Consider the following 24899-nt stretch of genomic DNA (forward strand, 5'->3'; position numbering starts at 1 on the left):
GCCAGGGAGTTGGACTTTGTGGATAAGTCTAGGGCTGAGCTGATAGCTGCCCTGGTGGACTACCAGACTGATGGTGAAACCCTTGATGAAGGGGGGGATGCAACCAGTGAGGACTCTGCCCCTGGGGTTGTCGCTGAATCTGTTTCTGGGAATGCCACCATTCCTGCGGCCTCTGTTCCAAACCCCAGCAATTCCATGGAACTTGAGTTATTAAGGATGAAATTGGCCTTTGAATATCGCAAGTTGGAAATAGAAGCTGAGCTTAAGAAAGAGGAGCTGGCACAGCAAGTGGAACTCAAGAATAGGGATCTTGCGCTCAAAGACAAGGACACTGAATGTCAGAGAATCCAGCTAGAGAGAGCTAGAGTGGAGACTTCAGCTAGACCAATTGAGAGTGGCAGGTCCCCAGCCACCAAGTTTATGAAAGATTTGGTTGGTGTGTTTGTGGAGGGTTCAGATATCCTCCAATGGATTGAAGCGTTTGAAATGGCTTGTGCAATTCATGATGTAGATAAAAGAGATTGGGCTAAGTGTTTGTTAAGCAGAGTGCCTCAAACTGGATATGACTGTATTCTGAAGCTGAGTGTGGAAGAAAGGGGTCAGTATGAGTGTATGAAGTCTGCTTTGATTGCCAAGTTTGGCAAGACACCTGCCCAATACCTTAAAAGGTTCAGGGAATTTAAGAAAAGAGAGAATGTGTCTTGGGTTGACTGGGTGAGTACTGCGCACATGAACATGATGGGGTGGATTGATGGATACAAGGTGAAAACTTTTGTTGAGTTGTCCCACCTCTTGTTTTTTGAGCATTTTTCTGAAGCCTGTTCACCAGAGCTGCGTCAGTATGTGGCTGACCAGAACATTTTGGACCCCTTTAAGCTGGCTAGGTTGGCTGACAAGTGGGTCTCCCACCGGGTGTCCCCTAAGGACTCCAGTGGGAAGGACAAGGACAAAGAAAAGGGGGCCTCTCAGAAAGCTGAGGAGTCCCAAAAGCAGTCACAGTCGGGTAAACCAAAACCTTCCTCTCCTAAGACCCAAAAATCTAGTGGGGATAAGTCCTCTGTGGGTGGGAATAAGAGTAGTGGTCCACCTGCTGCAAAGCAGGCTCCCAGTGGTTCCAGTACCGTACCCCGCACTCCTGGCACTTGTTGGGATTGTGGGGCTCTGGATCACAAAAGGGGTGACCCCAAGTGTAAAGGTAAGGCACTTGGAGTACAGGCTGTCAGCCTGACCTACCCTTACCCCGTGTCTGAGGTGGAGGCCACTGTCCTCCCCTCCTCTACAGGAATCACATTTGGTGCTCCAGTAGAGATTTCCTTAGTGTCCCTTGGGGCCTGGGACCAGTACGCAGAAGTACTGGCGACTATCCCACAGAACACCCGTAGATTTTTGAGAAGTGTCCTCTTGAATGGCCAGCCTTCTACTGGTTTGAGAGACACTGGGGCAAGCATGACAGTGGTGGACAGGACCCTGCTCAAGCCAGAGGACTATGAAGGTGCTCCTCTGCAAACCACCAGGTTAGCTGGTGGGCCTCCCAAATTATCGCCTGTAGCCCTAGTCACACTCATGATTGGAGACAAGACAGCAAAGCTTCCTGTCCTGGTTCAGGACAATGTCCCTGCTAACATTCTGTTAGGAAATGATCTAGTAGAGTTGGGGTTGATCTCGGATGGTCTTCCCATGACTGCTGCTGCAGTCACTAGGTCACAGGTGACACCGGGTCTGGCTGTGAGTCAGGTATCCGAGCCAAAGGCGAGGCCTAAGGCAAGAAGAAGGAAGACCAAGAAGGCCACCTCTGTGGAGGGAACACCTTCTCTTCCTGCTGTTCCGACAGCACCCAATGGGATCCATGCTCCGGACGGGCTGGGTCCAGCGGAAAACCCAAACTCAACTCCTGTGGGAGAAGAGACAGAAGACTCTCCTGTGGGAGAGGTTCTCAACCCGGAGGATCATCCCGACCTTCAATGCTTGTTAGCTGAAGGGGGACCCTCCCGGGCAGACTTCTGTAAGGGACAGAGAGAGTGCCACTCTCTCGAGGGCCTGAGGAAACAGGCCCTGTCCCAGGCACAAGGTGAAGTGCCTAGGACATTCAAGATTTATTGGGAGGGTGAGCTCCTTGTTAGTGAGCCCACTAAGCCCGAACCTGGTGCCCGCAAGAGGTTGGTGGTACCCCAGGTTTACAGGCCCTTCCTACTGCAGTTGGCGCATGAGGTGCCCTTGGCTGGTCATCTTGGGACCAAGAAGACTAAGCAGAGGCTCTCTGCCCATTTCTACTGGCCACGGATGGGAGTAGAGGTGGAGTCCCACTGCAGGACCTGCCCAACTTGTCAGTTGTCTGGCAAGACTGGAGGCAGGGTCATTGCCCCACTGCAGCCATTACCAGTGGTTGGCACACCATTTGAGAGGGTGGGCATCGACATCGTCGGTCCCCTTGACCCTCCCACTTCAGGTGGACATCGGTTCATCCTGGTCTTGGTAGATCATGCCACCAGGTACCCTGAGGCAATACCCCTTCGGACTGTTACTGCCAAGGTGGTTGCCAGGGCTCTCCTGGGCATTTTCACCCGTGTTGGATTCCCCAAGGAGGTTGTCTCTGACCGAGGATCCAACTTCATGTCTAGTTACATGAAAACCATGTGGAAAGAGTGCGGGGTAACCTACAAGTTCTCCACCTCTTACCACCCCCAGACCAATGGTCTGGTTGAGAGATTTAACAAAACTCTCAAGGGCATGCTAGGTGCTTTGGAAGAGCCCCTAAGGAGGAAATGGGATCTCCTCCTGCCATGCCTGCTGTTTGCTTACAGAGAGGTACCTCAAGAGGGTGTTGGTTTCAGCCCCTTTGAGTTACTCTTTGGACATCCCGTGAGGGGGCCCCTCGCCTTGATCCGAGAAGGCTTGGAAGCCACCCCTCCAGGTCCCGCCAAGCAAGTGGGGGACTATGTGTTAGGCCTCAGGCGGAGGATGACACAAATGATGGGTCAGGCAACAGCAAATCTCAAGGCCAGCCAGGAATTGAATAAGTACTGGCATGACCTGAAAGCTTCGCAAGTGGATTGGACTCCGGGACAGGAAATCCTTGTGATGGAGCCTACCAAGCCTAGAGCTTTGGCAGACAAGTGGACTGGACCCTTCAGGATCATCTCCAAGATGGGCGAAGTCAATTATCTGGTGGACATGGGAGCCTCTGGGGTAGCCCCCCAGGTATTCCATGTCAACAGGCTCAAGCCTTTCCACAGGCGAGCAGAGGTCTCATGTCTCTTGCTAGCTTCAGGGCAAGAAGAGGATGAGAGTGAGCCCCTTCCTGATTTGCTGCATAGCAACCCTCAGGATGGCTCAGTGGAGGGAGTACAACTCTCTCCCGATTTGACAACAGAGCAGCAGAGGGCCTGCCGGGCTTTGCTCCAGCAGTATGCCCCTCTGTTTTCACTGACACCGGGCCTTACACCGTGGTGTAAGCACGAAATTGACACTGGTGACAGTGTGCCTGTCAAAAGCAGGAGCTATCGTATGTCAGATACCGTCAAAAACCACATCCAGGCTGAGGTCGCCAAGATGTTGGATCTGGGTGTTATTGAACCCTCCACCAGTCCCTGGTCCAGTCCAGTGGTCCTTGTCCCCAAGGCAAGTTCCCCGGCGGGTACCAAGGATTGGAGGTTCTGTGTGGACTACCGAGGAGTCAATGCCGTCACCAAAACTGACGCGCACCCATTGCCCAGGGCTGATGAGCTCGTGGACACTATAGGTGCTGCCAAATTTGTGAGCACCTTTGACCTTACCTCAGGCTATTGGCAAATAGCTCTGACGGACCATGCCAAGGAAAAGACGGCATTCTCCACACCTGAGGGACTCTACCAGTTTAGGGTCATGCCCTTTGGGTTGAAGAATGCCCCTGCCACCTTCCAGAGATTGGTCAACCATGCGCTCAGTGGGCTGGAAGCCTTTTGTGTGGCTTACTTAGACGACATTGCCGTCTACAGTTCCACCTGGGAAGAGCATTTGACACATCTGGATAAGGTGTTGCAGGCCTTGAAAAGGGCTAACCTCACTATCAAGGCCACCAAGTGCCAGATAGCTCAGGGGAAAGTTACCTATCTTGGTCATGAGGTAGGAGGGGGTCAAATCCAACCTCTCTCCAGTAAAGTACAGGACGTACAGAACTGGGAGACTCCCACTACTCAAACCCAGGTGAGAGCCTTTTTGGGCCTCACTGGGTACTATCGCAATTTCATGGCAGACTATGGAACCATAGCTGCACCCCTGACAGCTCTAACTTCACCCAAACAGCCTAGGAAGGTTAATTGGACTGAAGACTGTCAGAGGGCCTTTGATGGCTTGAAAGAAAGTCTGTGTAGGGCACCTGTGTTGAGTGCGCCTGACTACAGCCGACCCTTTATCGTCCAGACGGATGCCTGCGACACCGGAATGGGAGCTGTCTTGTCCCAGTTAGATGACAAAGGGAGAGAACATCCTATCATATTCATCAGTAGACAACTCAAGGGTAGAGAACTTAGGTGGGCTACTGTTGAAAAGGAATGTTTTAGTATAGTTTGGAGCCTTAGGCGTTTTAGGCCCTACCTTACGGGGTCCACCTTCAAGGTCCAAACAGATCATAAGCCCCTGAAGTGGCTTATGCAGATGAAGGGTGAGAATCCGAAATTGCTCAGGTGGTCGATTAGCCTACAAGGGCTAGACTTCACCATAGAGCACAGACCAGGGAAGAGTCACGATAATGCAGATGGCCTTTCCAGAAGGTATGTTGACCGTCTGGATGAGGGTGTCTATCCCGTGGGAGATTAGGCACCCTCCACCTCAGTCTGGGGGGGGCGACTGTGATGCCGGAAATGCATCTGAGGGACAGGGCCTCTGAATCCTTGTCCTTTTTCTGTTTTTACCGTGTGTTCTGTCATGTTTTCTGCCCAGGAGTCCATGAGGGACTCCTGGCAGTGCAGCTCTCTTTTGGTTTGGTGAACAGACCCATGGGATACCCTTATGGCACCCATGGGTAGGGGTACAACCCTGTGCCCCTAGTGTATGTTTTTGGGCACCTGTGGGTGGCCCACAGAGCAGGGTATGGGCTGGTGGCAGCTCCATGCTGAATTTGACAGGTGCTCTGGGTGTCCTCCATTTTGGGATACCCAGGCCCTGCCATTGGAATCAGTTGATTCCTGATAGGAAACAAGATGGCCCCTGTGGCCTCTTGCTTTCTATTGCCTGTTATCTTGTTTTTCCCAAAGTCCTGGGAAGCCCTGACTCTGTCCCTTCCCCCTGACTGGCTGTTGGGTGGAAGTTCCATATATGGTGTTGTTGTAAAGGCCCAGCTAGACTGACTGGAGCCTTCCCAGTGACTGTATGTTATGGGTACCTCCTGTGGGTGGGACCTGGGTGAATGGAGTGTGTGACCAATATACACTCCTTGTTGTGGTTGTCTGGTTTCTGGCATGAGAGACAAAGACTGAGACAGCCCTGCCCGAAACTGGCCTGAATGCAGTGTGTAGTGTTGAATGGCTGGGTACTTGTCCCAATCCACATTCCTTGTTGTGAGTGTCTGAAAGGGAGGAGTGTGGCCTGAATGCACTGTGTGCCTGATTGGCTGACTGACTGCATGAATGCCCTTCTGTGTGATTGGCTGCTGTGTGTGTGCCAGCAGTGTGGATGAGAGACAGAATAGTATATCTGGGGACCTCTCACCACTGGAAATTGTTCAGAAGCATTCAGAAGCTGAGTCTCCACTCAAGAGTAACTGGATTTGCTGATCCTCGACGTCCAGCTGGAAGAAGAAGACTTGCTGTGGCATTTGCTTCGACGGAACTGAAGGTTGTCGAAATCGTCGAGGACTGACCCGAGAGAGGACCTGGTAAGGCGCCCTCTTCCCGTGCTCCGAGGGACCATCGAGCACCGCTGAATCTTCGCCGAAGCGCCCTGGAAGTCAGACCCTCGAAAGGCTGCCGACCCGAGACGGGACCGCCGAGGAGATCGAAGTGAAGCACCCGGACCTCGACGCTGTCGAAGTCCATTGCCGTCGACCAGGGTTCGCAGGTCTGTGTAACCGCTGGAGGCCCGTCGAAGTTGTGTTGCCCAGCCGTGGGAACCACTTGACGCCGTGCCGCCGACGACCGGAGCCGTCCGCTCCTTGCCTAAGAACATTTGCCTTGAAGGACTCCCTCGACCGCATCGTCGACCGCTTATCCTGCCGGAGAAAGTCGAGGACGACCAACGCGCCGAGGAGAAACCTGCCGGTGGGTTTCCCGCCACCCAACGACCTCAAAGACTCGGACGACCCGACGCCCTTGCTGGGCTTCCGTCTCTACAATCTTTGCGGTCCAGAACTATTGTCATCGAGGTGCCCCGCACACCTCCGCCCTGCAGGACGCCGACGCCCCGACGCCGACGAGCACCGCTCGGACGAAGCTGCCGCCTCTTTGACATCGTTCTACCTCGTTTGTCGACGGACGTTCGACGCCCCGTGCCTCCCGCTTGAAAGGGAAGGCATTCAAGAAGGGCCGTCGATTCCCCGTCGCCGAACCCCGAGGTCTTCGACGTTTCTCGACGCCTCTCGACGATCCGTGACTCCCGCTTGGAAGGGGGTCGCTCAAGAAGGATCTGTCGACGCCTCTTCGAAGGACTCGACTCCACCAGGTACATTGGGGGGGTAAAAACATTGCAGGAGAGAATAAGACTATTGAACAATATATGGACTGGGCTTGTGTCATATCTCTTTATTTTACAGGTTGCCCAGGTGGGGGGATCTCCACACAGAACTGTGTCCAGTGGTAGGGGCCAGTATTCTGCCTATTGTTTCAACCCTCTGTTATCTCTCCTCTCTCTATTGCTGGTTTCCTTCTTATTGATCTGTGTGCCATTTTAACAGTATTGTGAATGCACTTTAATGAGGTCTAATATTAGTGGTACCACTTTAGAATTGTAGATATTTATCATTATTGGTTTTCCTGAGCACAAAGTGCATTGTTGTGATAAGTGTACATAACCCTTGAATATTAATTATATAAAGACTGTGTTTTCAGTAATACAGTGTGTGGACATTCCTTTGAGGGGGGCTTGGGGATACACTGTACTTAAGAACCAGCCTGCATCACCTCCTGAGAAGCTAGGCCTTGATTGCTCGTCCATCGCTACCGTAATCGAGAATCTTGGCTGGGGTCTTCTGTGCCTCTCCTCTACCATATAGAGAGCGGAAGTACAGACCCCCCCACCGGTCTTGACAATGAGGACAACAGCAACATCCTCCAGGGCACATGAGACACCAGCGCAAACTGAAGCAAGACTTGCCGACAAAAGGACAACAACAACATCCTCCAGGTCACATGAGACACCAGCACAAACTGAAGCAAAACTTACCGACAAGAGGACAACAACAACATCCTCTATGGCACATGAGACACCAGAGCAAACTGAAGCAAGACTTGCCGACCAGAGGACAAGAGAAACTTCCTCCAGGACACATGAGACACCAGAGCAAACTGAAGCAAGACTTGCTGACAAGAGGATAAGAGCAACATCCTCCAGGGCACATGAGACACCAGCGCAAACTGAAGCAAGACATGCTGACATGAGGACAACAGCAAAATCCTCCAGGGCACATGAGACACCAGCGCAAACTGTAGCAAGACTTGCTGACAAGAGGATAAGAGCAACATCCTCCAGGGCACATGAGACACCAGCGCAAACTGAAAAAAGACATGCTGACATGAGGACAACAGCAACATCCTCCAGGGCACATGATACACCAGCGCAAACTGAAGCAAGACTTGCCAACAAGAGGACAACAACAACATCCTCCAGGTCACATGAGACACCAGCACAAACTGAAGCAAAACTTGCCGACAAGAGGACAAGAGCAACATCCTCCAGGGCACATGAGACACCAGCACAAACTGAAGCAAGACTTGCCGACAAGAGGACAAGAGCAACATCCTCCAGGGCACGTGAGACACCAGAGCAAACTGAAGCAAAACTTGCCGACAAGAGGACAAGAGCAACATCCTCCAGTTCACATGAGACACCAGCACAAACTGAAGCAAAACTTGCCGACAGGAGGACAAGAGCAACATCCTCCAGGGCACATGAGACACCAGAGCAAACTGAAGCAAGACTTGCCGACAAGAGGATAAGAGCAACATCCTCCAGGGCACATGAGACACCAGCGCAAACTGCAGCAAGACATGCTGACATGAGGACAACAGCAACATCCTTCAGGGCACATGAGACACCAGCGCAAACTGAAGCAAGACTTGCCGACAAGAGGATAAGAGCAACATCCTCCAGGGCATATGAGACACCAGCACAAACTGAAGCAAGACATGCTGACATGAGGACAACAGCAACATCCTCCAGGGCACATGAGACACCAGAGCAAACTGAAGCAAGACTTGCCGACAAGAGGACAAGAGCAACATCCTCCAGGGCACATGAGACACCAGCGCAAACTGAAGCAAGACATGCTGACATGAGGACAAGAGCAACATCCTCCAGGTCACATGAGACACCAGCACAAACTGAAGCAAAACTTGCCGACAAGAGGACAAGAGCAACATCCTCCAGGGCACATGAGACACCAGAGCAAACTGAAGCAAGACTTGCCGACATGAGGACAAGAGCAACATCCTCCAGGGCACATGAGACACCAGCGCAAACTGAAGCAAGACATGCTGACATGAGGACAAGAGCAACATCCTCCAGGTCACATGAGACACCAGCACAAACTGAAGCAAAACTTGCAGACAAGAGGACAAGAGCAACATCCTCCAGGGCACATGAGACACAAGAGCAAACTGAAGCAAGACTTTCCGACAAGAGGACAAGAGCAACATCCTCCAGGGCACATGAGACACCAGAGCAAACTGAAGCAAGACTTGCTGACATGAGGACAAGAGCAACATCCTTCAGAGAACATGAGACACCAGAGAAAACTGAAGCAAGACTTGCCGACAAGAGGATAAGAGCAACATCCTCCAGGGCACATGAGACACCAGCGCAAACTGAAGCAAGACTTGCCGACAAGAGGACAACAACAACATCCTCCAGGTCACATGAGACACCAGAGCAAACTGAAGCAAAACTTGCCGACAAGAGGACAAGAGCAACATCCTCCAGGGCACATGAGACACCAGCACAAACTGAAGCAAAACTTGCCGACAAGAGTACAAGAGCAACATCCTCCAGGGCACATGAGACACCAGAGCAAACTGAAGCAAGACTTGCTGACAAGAGGATAAGAGCAACATCCTCCAGGGCACATGAGACACCAGCGCAAACTGAAGCAAGACATGCTGACATGAGGTCAACAGCAACATCCTCCAGGGCACATGAGACACCAGCGCAAACTGAAGCAAGACTTGCCGACAAGAGGATAAGAGCAACATCCTCCAGGGCACATGAGACACCAGCGCAAACTGAAGCAAGACATGCTGACATGAGGACAACAGCAACATCCTCCAGGGCACATGAGACACCAGAGCAAACTGAAGCAAGACTTGCCGACAAGAGGAAAAGAGCAACATCCTCCAGGGCACATGAGACACCAGAGCAAACTGAAGCAAGACTTGCCGACAAGAGGAAAAGAGCAACATCCTCCAGGGCACATGAGACACCAGAGCAAACTGAAGCAAGACTTGCCGACATGAGGACAACAGCAACATCCTCCAGGGCACATGAGACACCAGCGCAAACTGAAGCAAGACATGCTGACATGAGGACAAGAGCAACATCCTCCAGGGCACATGAGACACCAGCACAAACTGAAGCAAAACTTGCCGACAAGAGTACAAGAGCAACATCCTCCAGGGCACATGAGACACCAGAGCAAACTGAAGCAAGACATGCTGACAAGAGGATAAGAGCAACATCCTCCAGGGCACATGAGACACCAGCGCAAACTGCAGTAAGACATGCTGACATGAGGGCAACATCCTCCAGGGCACATGAGACACCAGCGCAAACTGAAGCAAGACTTGCCGACAAGAGGATAAGAGCAACATCCTCCAGGGCATATGAGACACCAGCACAAACTGAAGCAAGACATGCTGACATGAGGACAACAGCAACATCCTCCAGGGCACATGAGACACCAGAGCAAACTGAAGCAAGACTTGCCGACAAGAGGACAAGAGCAACATCCTCCAGGGCACATGAGACAAAAGCGCAAACTGAAGCAAGACATGCTGACATGAGGACAAGAGCAACATCCTCCAGGTCACATGAGACACCAGCACAAACTGAAGCAAAACTTGCCGACAAGAGGACAAGAGCAACATCCTCCAGGGCACATGAGACACCAGAGCAAACTGAAGCAAGACTTGCCGACATGAGGACAAGAGCAACATCCTCCAGGGCACATGAGACACCAGCGCAAACTGAAGCAAGACATGCTGACATGAGGACAAGAGCAACATCCTCCAGGTCACATGAGACACAAGCACAAACTGAAGCAAAACTTGCCGACAAGAGGACAAGAGCAACATCCTCCAGGGCACATGGGACACCAGAGCAAACTGAAGCAAGACTTGCCGACAAGAGGATAAGAGCAACATCCTCCAGGGCACATGAGACACCAGCGCAAACTGAAGCAAGACTTGCCGACAAGAGGACAACAACAACATCCTCCAGGTCACATGAGACACCAGAGCAAACTGAAGCAAAACTTGCCGACAAGAGGACAAGAGCAACATCCTCCAGGGCACATGAGACACCAGCACAAACTGAAGCAAAACTTGCCGACAAGAGTACAAGAGCAACATCCTCCAGGGCACATGAGACACCAGAGCAAACTGAAGCAAGACTTGCTGACAAGAGGATAAGAGCAACATCCTCCAGGGCACATGAGACACCAGCGCAAACTGAAGCAAGACATGCTGACATGAGGTCAACAGCAACATCCTCCAGGGCACATGAGACACCAGCGCAAACTGAAGCAAGACTTGCCGACAAGAGGATAAGAGCAACATCCTCCAGGGCACATGAGACACCAGCGCAAACTGAAGCAAGACATGCTGACATGAGGACAACAGCAACATCCTCCAGGGCACATGAGACACCAGAGCAAACTGAAGCAAGACTTGCCGACAAGAGGACAAGAGCAACATCCTCCAGGGCACATGAGACACCAGCGCAAACTGAAGCAAGACATGCTGACATGAGGACAAGAGCAACATCCTCCAGGTCACATGAGACACCAGCACAAACTGAAGCAAAACTTGCCGACAAGAGGACAAGAGCAACATCCTCCAGGGCACATGAGACACCAGAGCAAACTGAAGCAAGACTTGCCGACATGATGACAAGAGCAACATCCTCCAGGGCACATGAGACACCAGCGCAAACTGAAGCAAGACATGCTGACATGACGACAAGAGCAACATCCTCCAGGTCACATGAGACACCAGCACAAACTGAAGCAAAACTTGCCGACAAGAGGACAAGAGCAACATCCTCCAGGGCACATGAGACACCAGAGCAAACTGAAGCAAGACTTGCCGACAAGAGGACAAGAGCAATATCCTCCAGGGCACATGAGACAGCAGCGCAAACTGAAGCAAGACATGCTGACATGAGGACAAGAGCAACATCCTCCAGGTCACATGAGACACCAGCACAAACTGAAGCAAAACTTGCCGACAAGAGGACAAGAGCAACATCCTCCAGGGCACATGAGACACCAGAGCAAACTGAAGCAAGACTTGCCGACATGAGGACAAGAGCAACATCCTCCAGGGCACATGAGACACCAGCGCAAACTGAAGCAAGACATGCTGAAATGAGGACAACAGCAACATCCTCCAGGGCACATGAGACACCAGAGCAAACTGAAGCAAGACTTGCCGACAAGAGGATAAGAGCAACATCCTCCAGGGCACATGAGACCCCAGCGCAAACTGAAGCAAAACACGCTGACATGAGGACAAGAGCAACATCCTCCAGGTCACATGAGACACCAGCACAAACTGAAGCAAAACTTGCCGACAAGAGGACAAGAGCAACATCCTCCAGGGCACATGAGACACCAGCGCAAACTGAAGCAAGACTTGCCGACAAGAGGACAACAACAACATCCTCCAGGTCACATGAGACACCAGAGCAAACTGAAGCAAAACTTGCCGACAAGAGGACAAGAGCAACATCCTCCAGGGCACATGAGACACCAGCACAAACTGAAGCAAAACTTGCCGACAAGAGTACAAGAGCAACATCCTCCAGGGCACATGAGACACCAGAGCAAACTGAAGCAAGACTTGCTGACAAGAGGATAAGAGCAACATCCTCCAGGGCACATGAGACACCAGCGCAAACTGAAGCAAGACATGCTGACATGAGGTCAACAGCAACATCCTCCAGGGCACATGAGACACCAGCGCAAACTGAAGCAAGACTTGCCGACAAGAGGATAAGAGCAACATCCTCCAGGGCACATGAGACACCAGCGCAAACTGAAGCAAGACATGCTGACATGAGGACAACAGCAACATCCTCCAGGGCACATGAGACACCAGAGCAAACTGAAGCAAGACTTGCCGACAAGAGGACAAGAGCAACATCCTCCAGGGCACATGAGACACCAGCGCAAACTGAAGCAAGACATGCTGACATGAGGACAAGAGCAACATCCTCCAGGTCACATGAGACACCAGCACAAACTGAAGCAAAACTTGCCGACAAGAGGACAAGAGCAACATCCTCCAGGGCACATGAGACACCAGAGCAAACTGAAGCAAGACTTGCCGACATGATGACAAGAGCAACATCCTCCAGGGCACATGAGACACCAGCGCAAACTGAAGCAAGACATGCTGACATGACGACAAGAGCAACATCCTCCAGGTCACATGAGACACCAGCACAAACTGAAGCAAAACTTGCCGACAAGAGGACAAGAGCAACATCCTCCAGGGCACATGAGACACCAGAGCAAACTGAAGCAAGACTTGCCGACAAGAGGACAAGAGCAATATCCTCCAGGGCACATGAGACACCAGCGCAAACTGAAGCAAGACATGCTGACATGAGGACAAGAGCAACATCCTCCAGGTCACATGAGACACCAGCACAAACTGAAGCAAAACTTGCCGACAAGAGGACAAGAGCAACATCCTCCAGGGCACATGAGACACCAGAGCAAACTGAAGCAAGACTTGCCGACAAGAGGACAAGAGCAATATCCTCCAGGGCACATGAGACACCAGCGCAAACTGAAGCAAGACATGCTGACATGAGGACAAGAGCAACATCCTCCAGGTCACATGAGACACCAGCACAAACTGAAGCAAAACTTGCCGACAAGAGGACAAGAGCAACATCCTCCAGGGCACATGAGACACCAGAGCAAACTGAAGCAAGACTTGCCGACATGAGGACAAGAGCAACATCCTCCAGGGCACATGAGACACCAGCGCAAACTGAAGCAAGACATGCTGAAATGAGGACAACAGCAACATCCTCCAGGGCACATGAGACACCAGAGCAAACTGAAGCAAGACTTGCCGACAAGAGGATAAGAGCAACATCCTCCAGGGCACATGAGACCCCAGCGCAAACTGAAGCAAAACACGCTGACATGAGGACAAGAGCAACATCCTCCAGGTCACATGAGACACCAGCACAAACTGAAGCAAAACTTGCCGACAAGAGGACAAGAGCAACATCCTCCAGGGCACATGAGACACCAGAGCAAACTGAAGCAAGACTTGCCGACATGATGACAAGAGCAACATCCTCCAGGGCACATGAGACACCAGCGCAAACTGAAGCAAGACATGCTGACATGACGACAAGAGCAACATCCTCCAGGTCACATGAGACACCAGCACAAACTGAAGCAAAACTTGCCGACAAGAGGACAAGAGCAACATCCTCCAGGGCACATGAGACACCAGAGCAAACTGAAGCAAGACTTGCCGACAAGAGGACAAGAGCAATATCCTCCAGGGCACATGAGACACCAGCGCAAACTGAAGCAAGATATGCTGACATGAGGACAAGAGCAACATCCTCCAGGTCACATGAGACACCAGCACAAACTGAAGCAAAACTTGCCGACAAGAGGACAAGAGCAACATCCTCCAGGGCACATGAGACACCAGAGCAAACTGAAGCAAGACTTGCCGACATGAGGACAAGAGCAACATCCTCCAGGGCACATGAGACACCAGCGCAAACTGAAGCAAGACATGCTGAAATGAGGACAACAGCAACATCCTCCAGGGCACATGAGACACCAGAGCAAACTGAAGCAAGACTTGCCGACAAGAGGATAAGAGCAACATCCTCCAGGGCACATGAGACCCCAGCGCAAACTGAAGCAAAACACGCTGACATGAGGACAAGAGCAACATCCTCCAGGTCACATGAGACACCAGCACAAACTGAAGCAAAACTTGCCGACAAGAGGACAAGAGCAACATCCTCCAGGGCACATGAGACACCAGAACAAACTGAAACAAGACTTGCCGAAAAGAGGATAAGAGCAACATCCTCCAGGGCACATGACACACCAGCGCAAACTGAAGCAAAACATGCTGACATGAGGACAACAGCAACATCCTCCAGGTCACATGAGACACCAGCGCAAACTGAAGCAAGACTTGCCGACAAGAGTATAAGAGCAACATCCTCCAGGGCACATGAGACACCAGCGCAAACTGAAGCAAGACATGCTGACATGAGGACAAGAGCAACATCCTCCAGGTCACATGAGACACCAGCACAAACTGAAGCAAAACTTGCCGTCAAGAGGACAAGAGCAACATCCTCCAGGGCACATGAGACACCAGAGCAAACTGAAGCAAGACTTGCCGACATGAGGACAAGAGCAACATCCTCCAGGGCACATGAGACACCAGCGCAAACTGAAGCAAGACATGCTGAAATGAGGACAACAGCAACATCCTCCAGGGCACATGAGACACCAGAGCAAACTGAAGCAAGACTTGCCGACAAGAGGATAAGAGCAACATCCTCCAGGGCACATGAGACCCCAGCGCAAACTGAAGCAAAACACGCTGACATGAGGACAAGAGCAACATCCTCCAGGTCACATGAGACACCAGCACAAACTGAAGCAAAACTTGCCGACAAGAGGACAAGAGCAACATCCTCCAGGGCACATGAGACACCAGAACAAACTGAAGCAAGACTTGCCGAAAGGAGGATAAGAGCAACATCCTCCAGGGCACATGACACACCAGCGCAAACTGAAGCAAAACATGCTGACATGAGGACAACAGCAACATCCTCCAGGTCACATGAGACACCAGCGCAAACTGAAGCAAGACTTGCCGACAAGAGGATAAGAGCAACATCCTCCAGGGCACATGAGACACCAGCGCAAACTGAAGCAAGACATGCTGACATGAGGACAACAGCAACATCCTCCAGGGCACATGAGACACCAGCGCAAACTGAAGAAAGACTTGCCGACAAGAGGACAAGAGCAACATCCTCCAGGGCACATGAGACACCAGCACAAACTGAAGCAAGACTTGCCGACAAGAGGAAAAGAGCAACATCCTCCAGGGCACATGAGACACCAGAGCAAACTGAAGCAAGACTTGCCGACAAGAGGAAAAGAGCAACATCCTCCAGGGCACATGAGACACCAGAGCAAACTGAAGCAAGACTTGCCGACAAGAGGACAAGAGCAACATCCTCCAGTTCACATGAGACACCAGCACAAACTGAAGCAAAACTTGCCGACAGGAGGACAAGAGCAACATCCTCTAGGGCACATGAGACACCAGAGCAAACTGAAGCAAGACTTGCCGACAAGAGGATAAGAGCAACATCCTCCAGGGCACATGAGACACCAGCGCAAACTGCAGCAAGACATGCTGACATGAGGACAACAGCAACATCCTCCAGGGCACATGAGACACCAGCGCAAACTGAATCAAGACTTGCCGACAAGAGGATAAGAGCAACATCCTCCAGGGCATATGAGACACCAGCACAAACTGAAGCAAGACATGCTGACATGAGGACAACAGCAACATCCTCCAGGGCACATGAGACACCAGATCAAACTGAAGCAAGACTTGCCGACAAGAGGACAAGACCAACATCCTCCAGGGCACATGAGACACCAGCGCAAACTGAAGCAAGACATGCTGACATGAGGACAAGAGCAACATCCTCCAGGTCACATGAGACACCAGCACAAACTGAAGCAAAACTTGCCGACAAGAGGACAAGAGCAACATCCTCCAGGGCACATGAGACACCAGAGCAAACTGAAGCAAGACTTGCCGACATGAGGACAAGAGCAACATCCTCCAGGGCACAAGAGACACCAGCGCAAACTGAAGCAAGACATGCTGACATGAGGACAAGAGCAACATCCTCCAGGTCACATGAGACACCAGCACAAACCGAAGCAAAACTTGACGACAAGAGGACAAGAGCAACATCCTCCAGGGCACATGAGACACCAGAGCAAACTGAAGCAAGACTTTCCGACAAGAGGACAAGAGCAACATCCTCCAGGGCACATGAGACACCAGAGCAAACTGAAGCAAGACTTGCTGACATGAGGACAAGAGCAACATCCTTCAGAGAACATGAGACACCAGAGAAAACTGAAGCAAGACTTGCCGACAAGAGGATAAGAGCAACATCCTCCAGGGCACATGAGACACCAGCGCAAACTGAAGCAAGACTTGCCGACAAGAGGACAACAACAACATCCTCCAGGTCACATGAGACACCAGAGCAAACTGAAGCAAAACTTGCCGACAAGAGGACAAGAGCAACATCCTCCAGGGCACATGAGACACCAGCACAAACTGAAGCAAAACTTGCCGACAAGAGTACAAGAGCAACATCCTCCAGGGCACATGAGACACCAGAGCAAACTGAAGCAAGACATGCTGACAAGAGGATAAGAGCAACATCCTCCAGGGCACATGAGACACCAGCGCAAACTGAAGCAAGACATGCTGACATGAGGTCAACAGCAACATCCTCCAGGGCACATGAGACACCAGCGCAAACTGAAGCAAGACTTGCCGACAAGAGGATAAGAGCAACATCCTCCAGGGCACACCAGCGCAAACTGAAGCAAGACATGCTGACATGAGGACAACAGCAACATCCTCCAGGGCACATGAGACACCAGAGCAAACTGAAGCAAGACTTGCCGACAAGAGGAAAAGAGCAACATCCTCCAGGGCACATGAGACACCAGCGCAAACTGAAGCAAGACATGCTGACATGAGGACAAGAGCAACATCCTCCAGGGCACATGAGAAACCAGCGCAAACTAAAGCAAGACTTGCTGACATGAGGACAAGAGCAACATCCTCCAGGGCACATGAGACAGCAGCGCAAACTGAAGCAAGACTTGCTGACATAAGGACAGGAGGCACATCCTCCAGGGCACATGAGACACCAGCGCAAACTGAAGCAAGACTTGCCGACAAGAGGACAACAACAACATCCTCGAGGTCACATGAGACACCAGCACAAAATGAAGCAAAACTTGCCGACAAGAGCAACATCCTCCAGGGCACATGAGACACCAGAGCAAACTGAAGCAAGACCTGCCGACAAGAGGATAAGAGCAACATCCTCCAGGGCACATGAGACACCAGCGCAAACTGAAGCAAGACATGCCGACATGAGGACAACAGCAACATCCTCCAGGGCACATGAGACACCAGCGCAAAATGAAGCAAGACTTGCCGACAAGAGGATAAGAGCAACATCCTCCAGGGCACATGAGACACCAGCGCAAACTGAAGCAAGACATGCTGACATGAGGACAACAGCAACATCCTCCAGGGCACATGAGACACCAGCGCAAACTGAAGCAAGACTTGCCGACAAAAGGACAACAACAACATCCTCCAGGTCACATGAGACACCAGCACAAACTGAAGCAAAACTTACCGACAAGAGGACAACAACAACATCCTCTAGGGCACATGAGACACCAGAGCAAACTGAAGCAAGACTTGCCGACCAGAGGACAAGAGAAACTTCCTCCAGGACACATGAGACACCAGAGCAAACTGAAGCAAGACTTGCTGACAAGAGGATAAGAGCAACATCCTCCAGGGCACATGAGACACCAGCGCAAACTGAAGCAAGACATGCTGACATGAGGACAACAGCAACATCCTCCAGGGCACATGAGACACCAGCGCAAACTGAAGCAAGACTTGCTGACAAGAGGATAAGAGCAACATCCTCCAGGGCACATGAGACACCAGCGCAAACTGAAACAAGACATGCTGACATGAGGACAACAGCAACATCCTCCAGGGCACATGATACACCAGCGCAAACTGAAGCAAGACTTTCCAACAAGAGGACAACAACAACATCCTCCAGGTCACATGAGACACCAGCACAAACTGAAGCAAAACTTGCCGACAAGAGGACAAGAGCAACATCCTCCAGGGCACATGAGACACCAGCACAAACTGAAGCAAGACTTGCCGACAAGAGGACAAGAGCAACATCCTCCAGGGCACATGAGACACCAGAGCAAACTGAAGCAAAACTTGCCGACAAGAGGACAAGAGCAACATCCTCCAGTTCACATGAGACACCAGCACAAACTGAAGCAAAACTTGCTGACAGGAGGACAAGAGCAACATCCTCCAGGGCACATGAGACACCAGCGCAAAATGAAGCAAGACTTGCCGACAAGAGGATAAGAGCAACATCCTCCAGGGCACATGAGACACCAGCGCAAACTGAAGCAAGACATGCTGACATGAGGACAACAGCAACATCCTCCAGGGCACATGAGACACCAGCGCAAACTGAAGCAAGACTTGCCGACAAAAGGACAACAACAACATCCTCCAGGTCACATGAGACACCAGCACAAACTGAAGCAAAACTTACCGACAAGAGGACAACAACAACATCCTCTAGGGCACATGAGACACCAGAGCAAACTGAAGCAAGACTTGCCGACCAGAGGACAAGAGAAACTTCCTCCAGGACACATGAGACACCAGAGCAAACTGAAGCAAGACTTGCTGACAAGAGGATAAGAGCAACATCCTCCAGGGCACATGAGACACCAGCGCAAACTGAAGCAAGACATGCTGACATGAGGACAACAGCAACATCCTCCAGGGCACATGAGACACCAGCGCAAACTGTAGCAAGACTTGCTGACAAGAGGATAAGAGAAACATCCTCCAGGGCACATGAGACACCAGCGCAAACTGAAACAAGACATGCTGACATGAGGACAACAGCAACATCCTCCAGGGCACATGATACACCAGCGCAAACTGAAGCAAGACTTGCCAACAAGAGGACAACAACAACATCCTCCAGGGCACATGAGACACCAGCACAAACTGAAGCAAAACTTGCCGACAAGAGGACAAGAGCAACATCCTCCAGGGCACATGAGACACCAGCACAAACTGAAGCAAGACTTGCCGACAAGAGGACAAGAGCAACATCCTCCAGGGCACATGAGACACCAGAGCAAACTGAAGCAAAACTTGCCGACAAGAGGACAAGAGCAACATCCTCCAGTTCACATGAGACACCAGCACAAACTGAAGCAAAACTTGCCGACAGGAGGACAAGAGCAACATCCTCCAGGGCACATGAGACACCAGAGCAAACTGAAGCAAGACTTGCCGACAAGAGGATAAGAGCAACATCCTCCAGGGCACATGAGACACCAGCGCAAACTGCAGCAAGACATGCTGACATGAGGACAACAGCAACATCCTCCAGGGCACATGAGACACCAGCGCAAACTGAAGCAAGACTTGCCGACAAGAGGATAAGAGCAACATCCTCCAGGGCATATGAGACACCAGCACAAACTGAAGCAAGACATGCTGACATGAGGACAACAGCAACATCCTCCAGGGCACATGAGACACCAGAGCAAACTGAAGCAAGACTTGCCGACAAGAGGACAAGAGCAACATCCTCCAGGGCACATGAGACACCAGCGCAAACTGAAGCAAGACATGCTGACATGAGGACAAGAGCAACATCCTCCAGGTCACATGAGACACCAGCACAAACTGAAGCAAAACTTGCCGACAAGAGGACAAGAGCAACATCCTCCAGGGCACATGAGACACCAGAGCAAACTGAAGCAAGACTTGCCGACATGAGGACAAGAGCAACATCCTCCAGGGCACATGAGACACCAGCGCAAACTGGAGCAAGACATGCTGACATGAGGACAAGAGCAACATCCTCCAGGTCACATGAGACACCAGCACAAACTGAAGCAAAACTTGCAGACAAGAGGACAAGAGCAACATCCTCCAGGGCACATGAGACACCAGAGCAAACTGAAGCAAGACTTTCCGACAAGAGGACAAGAGCAACATCCTCCAGGGCACATGAGACACCAGAGCAAACTGAAGCAAGACTTGCTGACATGAGGACAAGAGCAACATCCTTCAGAGAACATGAGACACCAGAGAAAACTGAAGCAAGACTTGCCGACAAGAGGATAAGAGCAACATCCTCCAGGGCACATGAGACACCAGCGCAAACTGAAGCAAGACTTGCCGACAAGAGGACAACAACAACATCCTCCAGGTCACATGAGACACCAGAGCAAACTGAAGCAAAACTTGCCGACAAGAGGACAAGAGCAACATCCTCCAGGGCACATGAGACACCAGCACAAACTGAAGCAAAACTTGCCGACAAGAGTACAAGAGCAACATCCTCCAGGGCACATGAGACACCAGAGCAAACTGAAGCAAGACTTGCTGACAAGAGGATAAGAGCAACATCCTCCAGGGCACATGAGACACCAGCGCAAACTGAAGCAAGACATGCTGACATGAGGTCAACAGCAACATCCTCCAGGGCACATGAGACACCAGCGCAAACTGAAGCAAGACTTGCCGACAAGAGGATAAGAGCAACATCCTCCAGGGCACATGAGACACCAGCGCAAACTGAAGCAAGACATGCTGACATGAGGACAACAGCAACATCCTCCAGGGCACATGAGACACCAGAGCAAACTGAAGCAAGACTTGCCGACAAGAGGAAAAGAGCAACATCCTCCAGGGCACATGAGACACCAGAGCAAACTGAAGCAAGACTTGCCGACAAGAGGAAAAGAGCAACATCCTCCAGGGCACATGAGACACCAGAGCAAACTGAAGCAAGACTTGCCGACATGAGGACAACAGCAACATCCTCCAGGGCACATGAGACACCAGCGCAAACTGAAGCAAGACATGCTGACATGAGGACAAGAGCAACATCCTCCAGGGCACATGAGACACCAGCACAAACTGAAGCAAGACTTGCCGACAAGAGGACAAGAGCAACATCCTCCAGGGCACATGAGACACCAGAGCAAACTGAAGCAAGACTTGCCGACATGATGACAAGAGCAACATCCTCCAGGGCACATGAGACACCAGCGCAAACTGAAGCAAGACATGCTGACATGACGACAAGAGCAACATCCTCCAGGTCACATGAGACACCAGCACAAACTGAAGCAAAACTTGCCGACAAGAGGACAAGAGCAACATCCTCCAGGGCACATGAGACACCAGAGCAAACTGAAGCAAGACTTGCCGACAAGAGGACAAGAGCAATATCCTCCAGGGCACATGAGACACCAGCGCAAACTGAAGCAAGACATGCTGACATGAGGACAAGAGCAACATCCTCCAGGTCACATGAGACACCAGCACAAACTGAAGCAAAACTTGCCGACAAGAGGACAAGAGCAACATCCTCCAGGGCACATGAGACACCAGAGCAAACTGAAGCAAGACTTGCCGACATGAGGACAAGAGCAACATCCTCCAGGGCACATGAGACACCAGCGCAAACTGAAGCAAGACATGCTGAAATGAGGACAACAGCAACATCCTCCAGGGCACATGAGACACCAGAGCAAACTGAAGCAAGACTTGCCGACAAGAGGATAAGAGCAACATCCTCCAGGGCACATGAGACCCCAGCGCAAACTGAAGCAAAACACGCTGACATGAGGACAAGAGCAACATCCTCCAGGTCACATGAGACACCAGCACAAACTGAAGCAAAACTTGCCGACAAGAGGACAAGAGCAACATCCTCCAGGGCACATGAGACACCAGCGCAAACTGAAGCAAGACTTGCCGACAAGAGGACAACAACAACATCCTCCAGGTCACATGAGACACCAGAGCAAACTGAAGCAAAACTTGCCGACAAGAGGACAAGAGCAACATCCTCCAGGGCACATGAGACACCAGCACAAACTGAAGCAAAACTTGCCGACAAGAGTACAAGAGCAACATCCTCCAGGGCACATGAGACACCAGAGCAAACTGAAGCAAGACTTGCTGACAAGAGGATAAGAGCAACATCCTCCAGGGCACATGATACACCAGCGCAAACTGAAGCAAGACATGCTGACATGAGGTCAACAGCAACATCCTCCAGGGCACATGAGACACCAGCGCAAACTGAAGCAAGACTTGCCGACAAGAGGATAAGAGCAACATCCTCCAGGGCATATGAGACACCAGCGCAAACTGAAGCAAGACATGCTGACATGAGGACAACAGCAACATCCTCCAGGGCACATGAGACACCAGAGCAAACTGAAGCAAGACTTGCCGACAAGAGGACAAGAGCAACATCCTCCAGGGCACATGAGACACCAGCGCAAACTGAAGCAAGACATGCTGACATGAGGACAAGAGCAACATCCTCCAGGTCACATGAGACACCAGCACAAACTGAAGCAAAACTTGCCGACAAGAGGACAAGAGCAACATCCTCCAGGGCACATGAGACACCAGAGCAAACTGAAGCAAGACTTGCCGACATGATGACAAGAGCAACATCCTCCAGGGCACATGAGACACCAGCGCAAACTGAAGCAAGACATGCTGACATGACGACAAGAGCAACATCCTCCAGGTCACATGAGACACCAGCACAAACTGAAGCAAAACTTGCCGACAAGAGGACAAGAGCAACATCCTCCAGGGCACATGAGACACCAGAGCAAACTGAAGCAAGACTTGCCGACAAGAGGACAAGAGCAATATCCTCCAGGGCACATGAGACACCAGCGCAAACTGAAGCAAGACATGCTGAAATGAGGACAACAGCAACATCCTCCAGGGCACATGAGACACCAGAGCAAACTGAAGCAAGACTTGCCGACAAGAGGATAAGAGCAACATCCTGCAGGGCACATGAGACCCCAGCGCAAACTGAAGCAAAACACGCTGACATGAGGTCAACAGCAACATCCTCCAGGGCACATGAGACACCAGAGCAAACTGAAGCAAAACTTGCCGACAAGAGGACAAGAGCAACATCCTCCAGGGCACATGAGACACCAGCACAAACTGAAGCAAAACTTGCCGACAAGAGTACAAGAGCAACATCCTCCAGGGCACATGAGACACCAGAGCAAACTGAAGCAAGACTTGCTGACAAGAGGATAAGAGCAACATCCTCCAGGGCACATGAGACACCAGCGCAAACTGAAGCAAGACATGCTGACATGAGGTCAACAGCAACATCCTCCAGGGCACATGAGACACCAGCGCAAACTGAAGCAAGACTTGCCGACAAGAGGATAAGAGCAACATCCTCCAGGGCACATGAGACACCAGCGCAAACTGAAGCAAGACATGCTGACATGAGGACAACAGCAACATCCTCCAGGGCACATGAGACACCAGAGCAAACTGAAGCAAGACTTGCCGACAAGAGGAAAAGAGCAACATCCTCCAGGGCACATGAGACACCAGAGCAAACTGAAGCAAGACTTGCCGACAAGAGGAAAAGAGCAACATCCTCCAGGGCACATGAGACACCAGAGCAAACTGAAGCAAGACTTGCCGACATGAGGACAACAGCAACATCCTCCAGGGCACATGAGACACCAGCGCAAACTGAAGCAAGACATGCTGACATGAGGACAAGAGCAACATCCTCCAGGGCACATGAGACACCAGCACAAACTGAAGCAAGACTTGCCGACAAGAGGACAAGAGCAACATCCTCCAGGGCACATGAGACACCAGAGCAAACTGAAGCAAGACTTGCCGACATGATGACAAGAGCAACATCCTCCAGGGCACATGAGACACCAGCGCAAACTGAAGCAAGACATGCTGACATGACGACAAGAGCAACATCCTCCAGGTCACATGAGACACCAGCACAAACTGAAGCAAAACTTGCCGACAAGAGGACAAGAGCAACATCCTCCAGGGCACATGAGACACCAGAGCAAACTGAAGCAAGACTTGCCGACAAGAGGACAAGAGCAATATCCTCCAGGGCACATGAGACACCAGCGCAAACTGAAGCAAGACATGCTGACATGAGGACAAGAGCAACATCCTCCAGGTCACATGAGACACCAGCACAAACTGAAGCAAAACTTGCCGACAAGAGGACAAGAGCAACATCCTCCAGGGCACATGAGACACCAGAGCAAACTGAAGCAAGACTTGCCGACATGAGGACAAGAGCAACATCCTCCAGGGCACATGAGACACCAGCGCAAACTGAAGCAAGACATGCTGAAATGAGGACAACAGCAACATCCTCCAGGGCACATGAGACACCAGAGCAAACTGAAGCAAGACTTGCCGACAAGAGGATAAGAGCAACATCCTCCAGGGCACATGAGACCCCAGCGCAAACTGAAGCAAAACACGCTGACATGAGGACAAGAGCAACATCCTCCAGGTCACATGAGACACCAGCACAAACTGAAGCAAAACTTGCCGACAAGAGGACAAGAGCAACATCCTCCAGGGCACATGAGACACCAGCGCAAACTGAAGCAAGACTTGCCGACAAGAGGACAACAACAACATCCTCCAGGTCACATGAGACACCAGAGCAAACTGAAGCAAAACTTGCCGACAAGAGGACAAGAGCAACATCCTCCAGGGCACATGAGA

Source organism: Ambystoma mexicanum, chromosome 4p, assembly GCF_040938575.1.
Source record: "Ambystoma mexicanum isolate Mex_15411 chromosome 4p, UKY_AmexF1_1, whole genome shotgun sequence".
Taxonomy (NCBI): Eukaryota; Metazoa; Chordata; class Amphibia; order Caudata; family Ambystomatidae; genus Ambystoma; species Ambystoma mexicanum.